The sequence below is a fragment of the Pygocentrus nattereri genome, chromosome 5 (assembly GCF_015220715.1).
Source record: "Pygocentrus nattereri isolate fPygNat1 chromosome 5, fPygNat1.pri, whole genome shotgun sequence".
Lineage (NCBI taxonomy): Eukaryota > Metazoa > Chordata > Actinopteri > Characiformes > Serrasalmidae > Pygocentrus > Pygocentrus nattereri.
This window is the reverse complement of record NC_051215.1, coordinates 21280648-21297290: the sequence shown is the minus strand read 5'-3', so window position 1 is coordinate 21297290 and position 16643 is coordinate 21280648. Positions and strand designations below refer to the sequence as shown.

The following is a 16643-nucleotide window of genomic DNA, read 5'->3' as shown; positions in this document are numbered from 1 at the left end:
ATATATATATATATATATATATACATATATATATGTATGTAGTTGTGTATATATAGTTTTGTATATATGTAGTGGAGTATATAGAGTTGTGTATATATGTAGTACAGTATAGAAAGTTGTGTATATATGTAGTGGAGTATTCAGAGTTTTGTATATGTGTAGTGGAGTATATAGAGTTGTGTATATATGTAGTGGAGTATACAGAGTTTTGTATATGTGTAGTGCAGTATACAGAGTTTTGTATATGTGTAGTGGAGTATACAGAGTTTTGTATACATGTAGTGGAGTATATAGAGTTGTGTATATATGTAGTACAGTATAGAAAGTTGTGTATATATGTAGTGGAGGATACAGAGTTTTGTATATGTGTAGTGGAGTATATAGAGTTGTGTATATATGTAGTGGAGTATACAGAGTTGTGTATATGTGTAGTGGAGTATAAAGAGTTTTGTATATATGTAGTAGAGTATATAGAGTTGTGTATATGTGTAGTGGAGTATACAGAGTTTTGTATATGTGTAGTAGAGTATTCAGAGTTCTGTATATGTGTAGTGGAGTATATAGAGTTGTGTATATATGTAGTACAGTATAGAAAGTTGTGTATATATGTAGTGGAGGATACAGAGTTTTGTATATGTGTAGTGGAGTATACAGAGTTGTGTATATGTGTAGTGGAGTATACAGAGTTTTGTATACATGTAGTGGAGTATATAGAGTTGTTACATATATTTTGAAGCACCAATTTACAAGCAAATCTCACCACTGAAGCAGACTGAAATACACTGGACACTATTTGTAAACCCACTACATGGGTTTCTGTTATTACAGGTAGAGAGAACGAACAGAATCTCCAGACCAGCATAGACAGTAACATGATAAACACCTCTTACACAACAATCTTTCATACAAAAACATACATGCATCATAAATTCTTCCTGCAGTCCATAAACTCCAAAGATTATAAATACAGCCCAGGTACCACCCAAAAACGTTACCTTTGTTTCTGTGAGCTCATCTATTGCATTTATGTAGTCTCAATAATGAGAAAACAACATTTGGGGACAACTTGTTAAAGTTTTGGTGCTGGATTGGAAACCTACGCCCTGCAAGCCCTGCCGCTAAACTCCTCTAGCTCTTTTAAAATCAGGAATTTTTTGGAAGACTTTTCTGCTAACTTATGTTATATGAATGTACTAGCGACAGGTGTGATGTCTGTCAGATAATGTTGACAAGCGCACCAACGCCCCCTACAGTGAGCTCCACCTTCAGGAGGAGCTGGATTGGTTCAGAAATTTCACACTGTGTTTGTTCCCACCCTAAGAAGTGTAAGTTCTCACCCACAATCAGCCTGGAATTCTCATTGGCCCCAGAGCTTAGCTACAACAAATTAGTCAGGTTGAGATCGCAAGAGGATGTTTCGGAGTCGACATGGAAGCAGTAAGGGAAAAAGCCATTAGCATTCTCTCAGTCTGAGCTTTTGGCAGCATGAGACGCCAGTGGTCCTCTAGCTAATGAAACGGAGTCTCCTTGTTTAAGACAGACTGGCCGCATAAGACCTGGCAGCAGCCTGGCCGAACCAAGAGCCTCTTTTGGCCTGGCGCTTTTGACCTAGTTTCGTGCTGAGTGCACAGAATGACCGCGATAAGAACAGGGCACATCCCCCTGGGTATTCTTGGCAGGAACTCGTGAGGAAACACACTCCAGAATGAAAAAAGGAAAAGAAAAAAAACCTTTTTCCTGTACAAAATAAAAGAAGGGTGAAAAACATCGGGCTCAGGGGGGCCGCCTTTACCTCACCTCTAGGATAAGAATCTACTGCCTGCAGCTAAAAGGTTGGCTAAAAAGCCAGTACCAATCAAGGAGATATCATGAGGGGAGAATCAACTCTGGATTAAGGCAGGTGCGAGTGATTGGAGGGAAAAAGACAGGAAACAGAGAGGATGTTGACCTGGAGCATGTGGTCTGAATTAGCCTCTACGATGCCATTTGGCTAAAAAAGGGGTTTTAATAAACAAATGCAGAGGGTGAAAAACAAGAGAGAGGTTTGATTCAGTAAAAGCTGAGCCAAAAACCACAACGTGCCCAAGGAGCGATTGTGTGCGCTGCCAGAGGAAACAGGTGAGGAGGAAGTGGAGTAAAAATGAAGGGAGCTTTAACCCTGTAGTGTGGACGGAGGGAGGGGGGAAGGGGGGGAGCAAGAGCCAGAGAGAGAGAGAGAGAGAGAAAGAGAGAGTGAGCAAGAGTGAGAAGGCTCATTAGCACCACATGAATGACTGGGTTTGCAGAAGGAGCATTTTAGTTTCTAACGTCACTCGGGTAATATTCGATTACTGAGACTGCGTGATTCGGTGCCAAGCCTCATATCACTTTGAGTCAATGACTTTCAAAGCAGATTCACAACCAAGCAATCCAAGATACAGACAGGTTTCGGTCAATGTTTCAAAGAACACCTTCACCTCACACACCAACACAAGCTTTGCGTAGACATTTCTATTGACGTAACGCACCAAATACACAAGTTTACCCTCAAAACACCAATGATTCAACACCCACAAGCAAAAATATCATACCTATACTTCTGTTCCAGACAAAACTGATACTTGGCCTGCACAGTATGGACACAAAATGCAACCGCTGGATATCACATTGCAGATATGAGAAGCAATAAATTCTGAATAAATCAGTTTGCCTCTAACTACAGACTCTTTTCAGAAAATACCAAAGAATGCACAACTAGAAAATGCACCATTCACTACTCCGCAAAATAAACATAATGAAACAACAGAACTGCCAGCACATTTTTGTTCATCAGATTTTCAGCTTTTTCTATAAAAAACATAATGAATACCCTTGTATTCATTTGTCTATATCAACTACAATAGCAAATATAGATATATGTATTTCCTCAAAATCTTCCTTATGGTGATGCAAGTTTATTGTAAGAGTGGCCATTACTGTTTCATGCAAAAAGTGAGAATAATCAGCACATTTAAAGCATGTTTGCAAGCTAGCAGTTTAAGATTAGCACAGTGGTTTTAAGTAGCAGTTACTAGTAAGCTACTAAGTTGACTGTGATGAAAGTTGAGTCGAGGCTGACTAATTGCTGATGGCATCATGAATGAAACCACAGGAAAAAGGAAAGCTTTGCAATTTAGAAACCTGACTTTAAAAGCCAAACTCCACAGGTCAGTAAAGCATGAAGTGCCCCTTCCAGTGGATTGCATTGCTGGCCTTCAGGAAACCAGAGATACGAATCCAAAATCACCAAGCTCCACACCTGCTGTCTTCCCTGAGGTGTCCATGTTGTTAGTGTCATAATCACATGATCAGTGACTCGTCATTAAGCTTAAAGCACAATCACTGAGCAATAAATCAATATGTCCTCTGGGCAACCCCCATTTTTGAACTGTGCACATGTGCATTATGCTGTTAGCTGTATAGCTGAATGGTTAAGTAACTTGCTTTGCAAGTGAAAGTGCAGAGATGCACCAACACCACAATTCACCAGTCTAATCATATCTCTCCAGTGCTGTGCATGTATAATTTGATCAGTTATCGGTTGATCGGCACTTAACAATTTATTTTGCTGCTCTAACTGATGCCACTTTCATCCTCATGTATTGTGCACAGATACTAACCATATCCCACCTAATTATTCAAAACGTTTCGCAATGAGCAAAAACAATGCAATACTAGTAATGAGCGTTATGCAGCATTCAGCAGCGTTATGCATCAGGCAGAACTGGCATCAGCTAGCTTTTATTTCTTTACCATGTTTGCATTTTGTATATTGTACCATGCAGCTCTCAAATACTGACTTTACAGGAGAGAAAAAAGTTCTTAACTTTGGAAGTTAATGGAAAAAAGATTTTCCTGGAATTAGTTCTCAACCTCCATTCATCATGAGATTTTAGTACTTTGTAATGGGCAGCTGGCACTTCTGTAAAAAAAATAAACAAATAAAAAACAGCAAAAACAGAGTTTTGCTCAAGGCACTCATTGACCTGTTTGAAAGCCATGACTAAGAGTATTCTGAGGTCTAAACAGTTATGTCTGGATGTCTAAACAGTTAATGCTCATCTTCAGAAGCAGCAAACAAATCCAAAACAGCGCCAAATGACGGGGGAGTGGAGAGGGGGAGGGGAGCGCCTCTTTAATCAAGCTCAATTAGCTTATGTACCACTGTGGAGAACACAGTGAAAAACTGCAGCTACAGGACTTTGTTTTCCATCACTATACTTGCGTCTATCTGCACATATCTTCACCATATGGGATCAATTCATCTGCATGGTTCTTAAAAACAAGTGGACGGCAATAAAAACACCCTTGCTGTTCTGTAGAGAGAGAGAGAGAGAGAGAGAGAGAGAGAGAGAGAGAGAGAGAGGTGAGTAAGAAAACTGGCGTGATGGTATCAGGCTCACTCTTAGTCATTACTCGGGGACAATGGGAGCTGGTGTGAGACAGCAACGGGTGAGAGTTGCGCGAGAGCACATGCAAGAAAAACAGAGAAGCCACAAGCAAAGAAACCAGAGCTCTGCAAAACAATCCTCTCAGACTGGGCTAACCGCCACAGCATGGACGAGACGATGTGCACTTTAACTAACACACTAATACGATCGCAGATGGCTGTAATTGCCAGAGGGGGAAAAAAAATAATAAATAAAATATAAATGTAGTAATGGCTCAAGCACATGTGCTTTCAGTTTGTCATCATGTGACACAACAGAAAACACTTTCTTTAGGCTTTCTGCATGCAAGAAAAAGCAAATGCTTGGATTTTCTCTCAATTATGTAGCTGTATATATGTATATATATATATATATATATATATATATATATATATATATATATATATATATATATATATATTATGCAAGATCCTTCTGGTGTGTGTTCATGCATTGGTTTCACCTTTGGTAATGTTTCTTTGTGGTTATACACTCTAAGAAAAAGATTGTTCTTTCAGGGTTTCAGGGTTCTTTCTGGTAAAGGGGATGGTTCTATTTAGAACCTTGAGTGCTATGCAGAATCATTTCATGCTTACATGATTCTTTGCATGGTGAAAAGATTTTTCAGGTTGATAGATCTTTTTGAAAATAGTTATATTACAGCACCAAAAATGAGTTATTCTGTTGTACATAAGCTTGATGTTGCAACAGCAGAAGAACCCTTTTGGTGCTATATAGAACCATTTTGAAAAAGAACATACAACACATTCTCCATCCGTCTGAAGAACCATTTCACCATGCAAAGAACCATTTATGCATTCAATTAGTTCTATGTAGAACTAATGTTTCTAAACAGAACCATTCCTTAAACTATATAACCCCTGAAGAACCTCATTTTTATGAGTGTTACATTTTGTGAAATGTACCATGTAGCGCTATCATTAAAAGAAGTGAAACCATTGCATGAACCCGCACCAGAAGGATCTTCCACAATGTTGCTGCCACAGATTTCAAAACTAGAAGGTGCCTAAAAATAAGTCTCAATCTCAGTAAATATGTGGGTTTTATAGTGATATAGGCTAAAGAGGTGAGGTCCTTTGTTTACAGATGTGGGTTTATTCTATAGTGAGAGAATACCTGATCCTGATGGACTACCATACCTATCAATCCTAACCTGTGTTGGAGTTCACAAGACTACACTGTTGAGATCAGACAGTGAAGAAATGCTTAATACTGGATATGGCAAGTAATGAGTACAGACACAATATTTAAATAGAGATACTGCTAAAAACTATATTACTAAAAACTAAAAGTAAACATGAATAAAACACTATTATTATCATTATCATTCCTTTATTTATTATTAATGTCGGTCTCAAGGCGAATGCCAAAGTAAACACTGACCAAAATGTGTTGTCGTTATTGCATTGTGATGTTTGTATCATGATATGTGTGATGTGTCGTATCAATATTGGCACATTGTAGAGCTCTGTTACAACACGTCTACACTCTCAGAAATAAAGGTACTAGACTGTCACTGGGGTGGAACCATCTCAGTACCTTTAGTCAGGGAACATAACTGAACCATAATCCACCGAAATGATATGTTCTAAGCTGACTCCACACACCACGTCTCGACTCCAGGCTTTTATTTTACCGCTCCGGTTCACAATCAGACCTTAAAATCACTGTAGAGCCTTTGAGAGAACATTTACACTGTTTGTACCTTGATGAATGAAAAATGTATCTGTATAGAATCTTCATTTCTAACAGTGTAATGTGGTAAAATCAACAAATCTCCACCATTCAGTGAAGAGAAACAGTAGCAGAAGCAGTACATGAATAGAAGCCAATAAGAGAAGCTGTGTTCACATAGCAGGACGATGATCCCTGCAGCTCACAGGTTATTCTCAATATTACCATCAATAAAGACATCGATTGTTATGAAGTACAAAAGCATTCATTTCCCTCCTGAGGAGAGCAGCTCTGCTGTCAATTATGTGGTGAAACATGTTCGAGTGGAGACACCAAGTTTGTTACATGCTGCCAAACAGCATGTTGGAACATAAACGCCTCTGCTCGTCTCCTGAGAGGTGGCCGTGTGAGTCAGTAGAAACTCGCCAGCTACAATGACCTGCACTGTTCCACTCTCGGGGGGGAAGAGGCCTCACAACAAAAGGGCACTGATGCACAGCACTGACAAAGGACCATCACGCACACTCGCGGGCCGGGACGCAGACATTGGACATCTGCTCTGCATTAGCGCAGGGCTTGCTTACTATAGTGGAGCATCTCACAGCACTCACAAAACGTGAGTCCAGAAGGACTTCTGAGACTGTGAGGAAGTCTTAAGACACCTAAACACTTAGAACAATTTGTCTTCCTGTTAAGTTTGATAGAAAAGCTGGTTCATGATTCCACAGCCAGGATGGAATCCACATTGTTCCTCCTCAATCTGAGGTTCAACTATTGGTCGGAGTCTCCTTTCCAGCACCTTGGCATAGACTTTCCCAGGGAGGCTGAGCAGTGTGATACCCCGATAGTTGGCACACACCCTCTGGTCCCCTTTTTTTAAAAAATGGGGACCACCACCCTGGTCTGCCAGTCCAAGTATACTGTTCCAGGGAAATGGATCTTGACACGCCAGAGGCCTCCGGCCCTGACTCCTGTGAGGGAGGCATGTCTCCCAGATTAAGGAGTTCTTCAAAGTGCTCCTTCCACTGACCGACAATATCCTCATTGAAGTCAGAGTTTCTCCACCCTTGCCGAATACAGCTTGGGCGCAGCCAACCTGACCAGTCCCGAGTCACCGGACAGTTGTCCAGAACCTCCTTGAAGCTGACCGAAAGTCTTTTTCCATGGCTTCTCTTCCCACACCCTGGATTTTGCTTCTGCCACCGTTGCAGCTGTCACCTTTTTTGCCTGTTGGGACCTCTCTGCTGAGTCAGGAGTCCTTCAGGCCATCCAGTCCCTAAAGGCCTCTTTCTTCAGCTTGACGGCCTCCCTCACCACTGCTGTCCACCTGGCAGCTTCCACAATGGAGGTTTTGAACAGGGTCCTTTCAGACTCCATGTCCCCTACCTTCCCCGGGACATGAGAAAAGCTCTCCCAGAGGTGAGAGTTGAAATCATTCCGAACAGGGGTTTCTGACAGTCGTTCCCAGCACACCCTCATTATTCGCTTGGGCCTACCGGGTCTGACCATCAGTTTTCCTTGCCATCTGATCCAACTCACCACCAGATGGCTGGGAATGTGCTAATGTGATTCATGTGTTCATCTACCCCACACAGTGTGAGCTTCAGGTTGAAAAAAGCTAATAAAAATCAGGCAAAGTGGAGTTTAAAAAATCAGCCGTGAACATGATTGATCAGTGCATCCCTAATTATAGCTACACTCTTAAAAATTATGGTTCTTCAAGGGTTCTTTAGTAGAAAATGGTTCTATATAGAACTGTGAATACTCAAAGAATCATGTGCAGGGTTACAGGGTTCCTTGCTTCGTGAATAGGTTCTTGAGATTGATGTGTTTTTGAAGAATGTGTTTTATACGAATGTGTTTTATACGAATGCGTTTTATAAGAATGCGTTTTATAACAGGTTCTGCATAGCACCAAAGAGAGTTCTGCTACTGTTACAATGTCAAGCCTGTAACAATAGAATAACCCTTTTTGAGTTGAGTTGAGTGTGGTCGAGGACCAGCAGTGTGGAGCACAGAGAATGCTAAACAAATCAGCTTTTCTCAACTTTCTCGACTCTAAATGAGATGAGAGTTTCTCAAAGCCAGTCAGGTTATTAAAATGTGCTGTGTGGAGCGTTACATCATCCTCTGATTGGCTACAAAGCGAAGCCAAAACAAATAAGCAAAACTTTGATCTGTATACAGTGAGGTAATGGACAGGCAGCACAGCTGAATCTGTAGAAGTAGTGTAGATCTGTCTGGGGATTTTACAGGGACATATGACACATAGTATACACACATGACACACTGCTGGACAGTTCAGCTTCTCTAGCTTAAGGTGGCATTCAAAGTTTGACACCTCAAGCAGTTGTAAAGTTATTTAAGTTTAAAAGCAACATGTCCTGAACACATATTGTACATTATTTTCTATTTTATTCTCCATTTGTGTAGATTTATGTACCAAAATGCTGACAGTTTCTTTTTAAATGACCTTTTTTCATTATGTATTTTGTTACTGTGCCTTTAAGAGTGACATATGCAAATGAGCTCTATTCTGATTGGCTCCCCTGCCATCAAAAAGCAGTCTGGACTGGAGCACTCCTTGTAACTTCAGCATGAGTGGGCATGTCTAAACTGCTGGTAAACAGATGGGGATGTATTTGAATGTGTTGTTTTGAATGTGAATTGTTTTTTGTGACATCACAAAAGCAACTAATTCAAAACAGGCTGTTTTTAAAGTTAATGTGGATTGTATGGGAGTTCCAATGTTTAAATAAAACAAAATCAAAAATGATTTCAATCGTGAGGTGGTCAGAGATTGTCACCCCCGTATCCATCTAACAAAACAATGCTCTCGCACTGATATCATCACAGACACATGAGAAGAAAAATAAACCAAACGGCAGCTCTAAACCCCGCGACTGCACTGTGTCATGGGCCAACTCTGTTCTGACCCTGGCTAAGAGCAGGTCCAGCTGGGCTCTGAGTGCGTCTCCATGGCGCTATGCAGAATGACCCAGAGGATAATTAGAGCCCAGAGTCTAACCACAGGGTAAACATAATGAAGTCAGCTTGTCTCAGGCACACACAAACCCTGCCATGCGACACTCTGAGCTTCTGAGCCTCTGACTGTCTCCTACAAACCACCATTTGCACCAGCACTGCGCTTACATACACTGACCAGCCATAACATTATGATGTTGACTCTACACTCATTGTCCATTTTATCAGCTCCACTTACTATATAGTCTCACTTTGTAGTTGTACAGTTACAGACTGTAGTCCATCTGTTTCTCTGATACTTCGTTAGCCCCTTTTACCCTGTTCTTCAGTGGTTCAGTGGACCCCCATGGACCCACCCTTGTCAGTCCACCTTGTAGATGTAAAGTCAGAGACGATAGCTCATCTGCTGCTGCACAGTTTGTGTTGGTCATCCTCTAGTCCTTCATCAGAGGTCACAGAACACTGTTGGCTGGATATTTTTGGTTGGTGGACTATTCTCAGTCCAGCAGTGACACTGAGGTGTTTTAAAACTCCAGCAGCACTGCTGCATCTGATCCACTCAGACCAGCACAACACATAACACACCACCACCACGTCAGTGTTACTGCAGTGCTGAGAATGACCCACCACCCAAATAGGACCTGATATTTGTCCAGTGAGTACACAGTGTTTTAAGGGCAGCTACTGTGTTCAAATAAATTAGAAAAAAATGGACAGCAACAAAATTTCAAACAGTGTCATTCACCCCTCAGTCCAGATATGGACACTAAACTGCAAAAACAACCCATTTTGAATTCGCCACCTTTGTGATGTCACAAAAACCCACACAACTGCATTATATCCACCTATTCGGCCTGCTGCAGTTTAGTTATACAGAGTGTTTCAGCCTGGGCTGTTTTTTCAAACGAAGGCATAATAAAGGACAGCCAGTCAGAACCGAGCTCATTTACATATATTGGCCTTAAAGACATTAACAAAAACAGCATTTCGAATTGTGTGGGATTAAGAGAGGCTGGAAAATGGTCTTGTAAAATGGATTATGACTGTTTTTGGTACATAAACCCGCACAGACATCATAGAAAAAAATAAAAATGCATGCAAACTGTAGAACACGGGGATAATTTTCTGAAAAATAAAACATTTCCACAATTAACCACTAACTCCAGATGTAGTCGATCAGCTAAGACACATCTGGTGTCTAAACTCTCCTCCTTTAGTTTAGTGCTGGAGTTAGGAGGCAATTGTGGCCAACACTGTAAGTCAATAGTCACCGAAATCTTTTCTGTAAACACATTTGCAAAACTTTCAACCCACTCAAACCACAGCACGTCAAGCAGGCACATGGGCAATAGATGTCTAATTTCACTTGTTTCTATTCATAAACATGTACCTTCAGATAGAACACTCGAACAGTATTTATAAAAAAAGAACATCAGAAATCGAGAATGTGTGATATGTGAGTCATACTGTGTCCTCAACCACATCTATAAGTCTGAACCACCTTACTGGAGAGCTGGATGAGGTTTGAGCAGCTGAGAATAGTTTTGATGATGTATTTACAGAAAAGGTTAGGGTGACTATTGACTTCTAGTATTAGCAAAGTTAGTCTCGTAGCTCCAGCGCTAAATTAAAGAAGCACAATTTGCACACAAAACAATCTCGACAGATGGGCTGCACCTACATTAAGAGGAAAACTGTGTGCATTTGATTTTTTCTGAACAATTCCTTTAGTGTCCAAGGACATTTCACGGTTGTCGTAAGAAAACTTTGTATCTCCATTTTGATGTTTTTCAGTTTTTGACATAATTAGAAAATATCTGTTGTTCTTTACACTGTGTGTGAATTTCATGATAAATCGACTAAAAGAAACAGCCTGAAATTACTTGGAAAGACGTCTGGCTCCACTGACTTACATTAAAAGTAAAGTATGCTTTTTCCTCCTCCTGTAAAGTTACCATTTTGGAGATACAAGGTTTTCTTCCAACAACATTGATGTGTACAAATAGACAGCGTACAGAAAACTGATGTAAAATAGTACGTCTAGAACATTTATGGGGAAACATAACTAGACAGCTGAATAATTCCTCACATTTTAGAACATTAATCATTTAATTCACCCAAACAGCTGGTCAGTGCTTTCTTACAATAACATCAAAATGCATGTTTTTAAAGTCTGAGTTTTTGTTAAAGGCAAAGCTTAATGAATTAGTCCTCATTGTAATTTAATACCCAAGTTTCCTCTTTAGGAGCATGTTCATATTTGCTTATTTGCATATTTGTATAATGTATAGATGAATGTATGGGCTATTGAATTTTATTCATATTATTTTACTGCACAGCTGAATGTTACATTATGCTGCTAATCCTGTTAGATGTAGTCATTTTATGAAATGTTTATGTATCTCCATTGGCACATATACATGACAAATACGGGATATCAATGGTTAAAAGTGGAAGGTTGGTAAGTTTAAGAACCTTCAGAATGTCATATTAATAACTGTGTAGTTACTCATTAACAACAGTGTAATAACTGGTGATGTACTCACTGTTACAGATGCATTACAGCAGTACAGCTTGTACAAGCATGTTCATCAACTTCAGCTTTTTAGCCATGTAATTACACAAGTGTATTGTCACAGTTGTAACAGCATCTTTTTTCCTCATGTAATAACACATTTGTAATAAGGTGAGGTTTATTACATTTGTATAAACTGCTGTTTTTCAACTAAATTTCTAATAGCATTAATAAAAGCCAGAACCATCTGGTTCTCATATCACAACAGAGGTGCAGTACTATAGCTAAATGTCAGGAATATTCTCATTTTGTGTGCATATCTTCAAGGGTTTGTTAGCCAAGACATTAGTTCTATATAAACCATGAACACTTAAAGAACTATTTGCATGCTCAAATGATTCATTTCATGGTGAAGTGGTTCTTCAGATTGATGGAGAACAGACTGTATAGGGTTCTACATATAACCTTCCATTATCTATGCTCTTAAAGATGGTTATGAAAGGGGGTCCTTAGTAAAGAAAAAGGTATATAGAACCATGAACATTCACAGAACCCTTTGCATGTTTGAAGAGTTCTTTGAATCATGAAAGAGTTGTTCAGATTCATGGAGAATGTGTTGTACTTGGTTCGACATAGAACCTATCATTATCTACACTCTTACAAAAAGAGGGTTCTTCTGTGGTTCTTTAGTAAAGAAAATTGTTCTATATTCACAGAACCCTTTGCACGATTAAAAGGTTCATTGCATCTTGAAATGGTTCTTGAGATTGATGGAGAATGCACTGTAGAAGATTCTACATAGAACCTTTTTGAAAATGGTTCCACAGAGGACCAAAAAAGAATTCTGCTATTGTTACAAGCTTGACATCGCAACAAAAAAGAATCCTTTTAGGTGCTATATAGTACCATTTTCAAAAAGGTTCTATATAGAACCATATAGGGTCTTTTTAAGAGTGTATGTAATTAGAGAAATCTTGAAAAATCAGAACAATAGCTGTTTATACAAATTTATTTACTCTTGCTTTATTACAAATGTGTAATTACATAAGAGAAAATGTTTAGTTACAGCTATAAACATATACTTGTGTAATAACATAAGTAAATACTGTTGATACACACACACATTTTCATAAACTATGCTACTGTAATCCATCTGTAACAGTGTCTACATCACCCGTAGTTACAATTTTGTTAATGTGTAACTACACTGCTATTACAATCACCTAACAAAGCGGGATCAAACAGTCAAATTGTTTTGAAGAGTCTTTAAAACAACTTGTGGGAGCAATGAATGCCGTTTTGTGACTGCATGTATCTGTGTAATACAAGTTTGGCCAAAACAAGCAGACAGTGATTCACTTTGCACAGCGTTTATATGATGAAGTGACAGCAGACAGAGAAATGTGTAATATGTTCTAGCAGCTGGGAAAAAAACGGCTCTTTTGGTCAGAGATTTGTGGCCGTTATTTACATTTGTGACTCAAGAGTCATCATCCAGCCAGACCACAGCCACGCCGAGCAGAGCCAAACACCAGCACCAAACCCAGAACACAGAAGGTGGAACTCAGCGTTCTGCTTTTGGGGAAATCCACTCAGCCACAAAATAGCTAATTCTGCATGAAACACAACTAAAACCCAAACAACCTTGATGGACGTTATGGTCCCCTCGCCGGGCTGAGGACTGAGCGCTGGTTTTCAGCACATTGGTGCTTCTCACACATCAAGATACAATACATAAAATAAAGCAAAAACTCCTTAAATGAATGCATTAAAGTGATAATGTGGCTAAAAAGTGAATCAAAGCAGAATCAGACACATTGAGAGAGGTCTGACTGCAGAGCTGCAGCGGATTCAAGCCAGTGGACCAGCGCAATTGTGTCATGTAAACAAAGTCCGGTCCAACTTTATATTAAATGTCTCTAATAACTGTGTAGTTACACATGAGTAACATTTGCAACAACACTAACTACTGAAGATTTAGGCAATGTTATAGATGTATTACAGAAGCACAGCCTATGTAATTACACACGTGTATCAACTTCATTTTTGCTTAATATAATTAAACATATGTATCGTCTACAGAGGAACTAATGTAGTGTTAAAGTTACACTTTTAATTAAGTGGACAGTTTCTGTGTAGTTATTATGTAAGTACTGTGTAATAAAGGAGTGGTACTATAGACATTGCTCTGGGGGCAATGCAATATATTTAATCAATGTCATAATAGTTACATTTTAAGACAAAGGGACATCTGCTGTTCTGTCACGCATACATACAGAATTTAAATGGTTAAAAATTGAAAAATGTACAGTGTCACAGCAACATAAATGCTGGATAATTATTAGGAAAGCTGGCAGAAACAATAAGTACTATCTTAATGTAAGTTATTACATACTTCATTTTAATGCTGGACAAAACAAACAAAAAAACTTTTTAAAATTCTGTTCCAGTCTCTGTACAAATGTAATTACATTTATATTACCTGTGTAATTAAATGAGAGAGAATAGGCTTTTACAACTATTAAGGTATACTTGTTACTACATAATTACATAAGCTGTACTTATGTGTAATTACATAAGCTGCACTTATGTAATCCATCTGTAATGGTGACTAAATCATTAGTAGTTACATTGTTGTTGCATATGTTATTCACATGTAACCATGCAGTTATTAGAGGCACTTAATATAAAGTGGGACCCAAAGTCGAGCGTTACGAACATCACATTCATATTCCAACCAGTGGCCACACTCCTCATTTATAACATCTCTGATGTAAACAGAGACTGCCTGTGCTGGTTGTATGTATCACCGTACATATTACCATTCAGGAAGTGAACAGTATACAGATCAGCCATTGGTAACCAGTTAAACCATAAATCACACACTACAAAACCATCAGAAACCAATAGAAACACAATGGTTTCTATGGGGTTTTTCAGTAGGGATATGTTCAAGAACCAAAGTTTGTTTTAGTCTAAAGCAGTATTTAGTATTAGTATTAGTATTGTATTAGTACTGTATTTAGCAGTATTCAGTTTTGTGCTCAGTTTAAGCTGCTTAACTTAAAGTTTTATTCTTGCACATGTAATGTAAATGTACACATAAAGGCCCCATATTAGGGGTAACTTACTGAATTATATGTGTACCGAGCCCATTAGTTTACCCACCACATCAGCTGTAGGTTGTGTAATTTTATTACTATGAATCTCTTCATTCACTTAAGTTTGTTTTAACTTAAAGCTTAAAATATGACATTAGTTCAGTGCAACTTTATCACACACTTGGAAATGACTGAGCTGTTGATTAGCTTAAAGCTCGCAAAAAAAAAAAAGTTCAGTGTCCACGAAAAAGCCCCAGGATTGAAAAGGCAACAGGATTCTACTCTGAATCACTTCAAGAGCAGATAAAGTGCTCAGCAAAAAAGAGGCCACCTTTCACTTATTTAATTCTCTCTAAAAACGCCATTTAGTACAAAATGAAAAGCTACAGACAAAACATGGCTACTAACAACCACCTGGAAGAGCTGGTAGACCCCAAAACTGGCCCCATCAGATAAACAGCATTTAAAGCTTTGATCTTTGAGAGAGAGGAGAAAATCAAGCTGCTTCAGATCTGAAAACATCCACAGCTGTTTCTGTCCATCCTTCCACTGTGAGAAGACCACTCAGCTCTGTGGATCTGAAAGGACGTGTAGCTGATCAAGAAGAACCTCACTGAGAAAAGGAGACGGACACATCAAACAAAGAAGCTGAACGATGGACTGACCACCCCAGAGTCCAGGCCTCAACACCACTGAATGGGTTTGATTACTTCAGAAAATCATCAACCGGCTTCTAAGACTGAACTTTGGAGGCGTGCCTGCAGATTTTTTGAGGAGCTGAAAGTGAGTCTCCTGAGAAGAACAGAAGCTGTACAATTTCTCAGAAAGTGAAAGCTGCTCTGTAAATGTGACGCAGCTGTAAATGATCATTCAGCAGTGCCATCGTCAAAAACAATGGAGGATGTTTTGCCAAAAAGTTGATTTATTTAAGATACTGTGTCCTGAACAATAACTGATCTATTTCAGAGAGCGAACAAATTAAACAGTGATGAGCAAGAGTGAGATTTGCCCCTGGGAATTAAGAAACCATTTGCATAAAGGACTCACAGTTTGGCCAAGAATCAAACAGTGTGTTTACACTGAAAGGCAGCTGGAACAAAAGCTGAAGCTTCACAGTGTGATAGTGTATTCCTATCTGATACAAACTCATTAGCTATTCCACTTAGGGTTCTCTTACTCCAGTGTGAAGCTTCAGTGCCAGGGTCAGCAACATGCGACTCTTTTACTGCCCTGCTGCGGATCCACAGTGGAGTTAGCTCAGTATGTAATAAAATAATCCTCTTTTACAGTAAAATAAAGCTCTGCTGATCGACACTGCAGTTAATGTAGATTTACTAATTCACCTATTAACCCTGAAGACCAGCACAGACTGCTGGTCACCATAGCAACACGGACAACAGTCTCACGTAGCTAGTAGCTAATGAAATGGCAAAGAGAGAGATTTAATTTAAACAGTTCTTTGCATTATAAAAGTGTTGTTCGGACTGGTGGTTAATGTGCTACAGATGGTCCTCTATAGAACCTTTTTGAAAATAGTTCTAATTAGCACCCAAAAAGGTTCTGCTATAGGTACGATGTCAAGCTTGTAACAAGAGAAGAACCCTTTTTGGTGCTATATAAAACCCTTTTCAAAAAGGACCTTGATTTCCGACTGTAAATGAAGGGAGGCAACGTTCTGAAAATGCATGAATCCATCTGAATAAATGCAGGTAAACTGGAGCTCCAGCCGTCACTTGCAGCGAAACATGAAAGTCCATTCATACTCATGCTCTCCAGCTCCCAATAACAAGCTACGACAGATAAGGCAGTGCACCGTTACCGTTACCGCCGCCACACCAAACATTTGATCGTGCAGATCTCGAGCACTCAACGCTTGCATACCAGCAACGCACCCATGCA

General features: G+C 39.3%; 1 protein-coding gene across 1 annotated transcript in view; it reads right to left on the bottom strand.

Annotated features, from left to right (window-relative positions):
* Positions 1 to 16643, bottom strand: part of bcl2l11 (BCL2 like 11) — a 30764-nt gene that overhangs the window by 3948 nt on the left and 10173 nt on the right. The gene's annotated exons all lie outside the window — the stretch shown is intronic.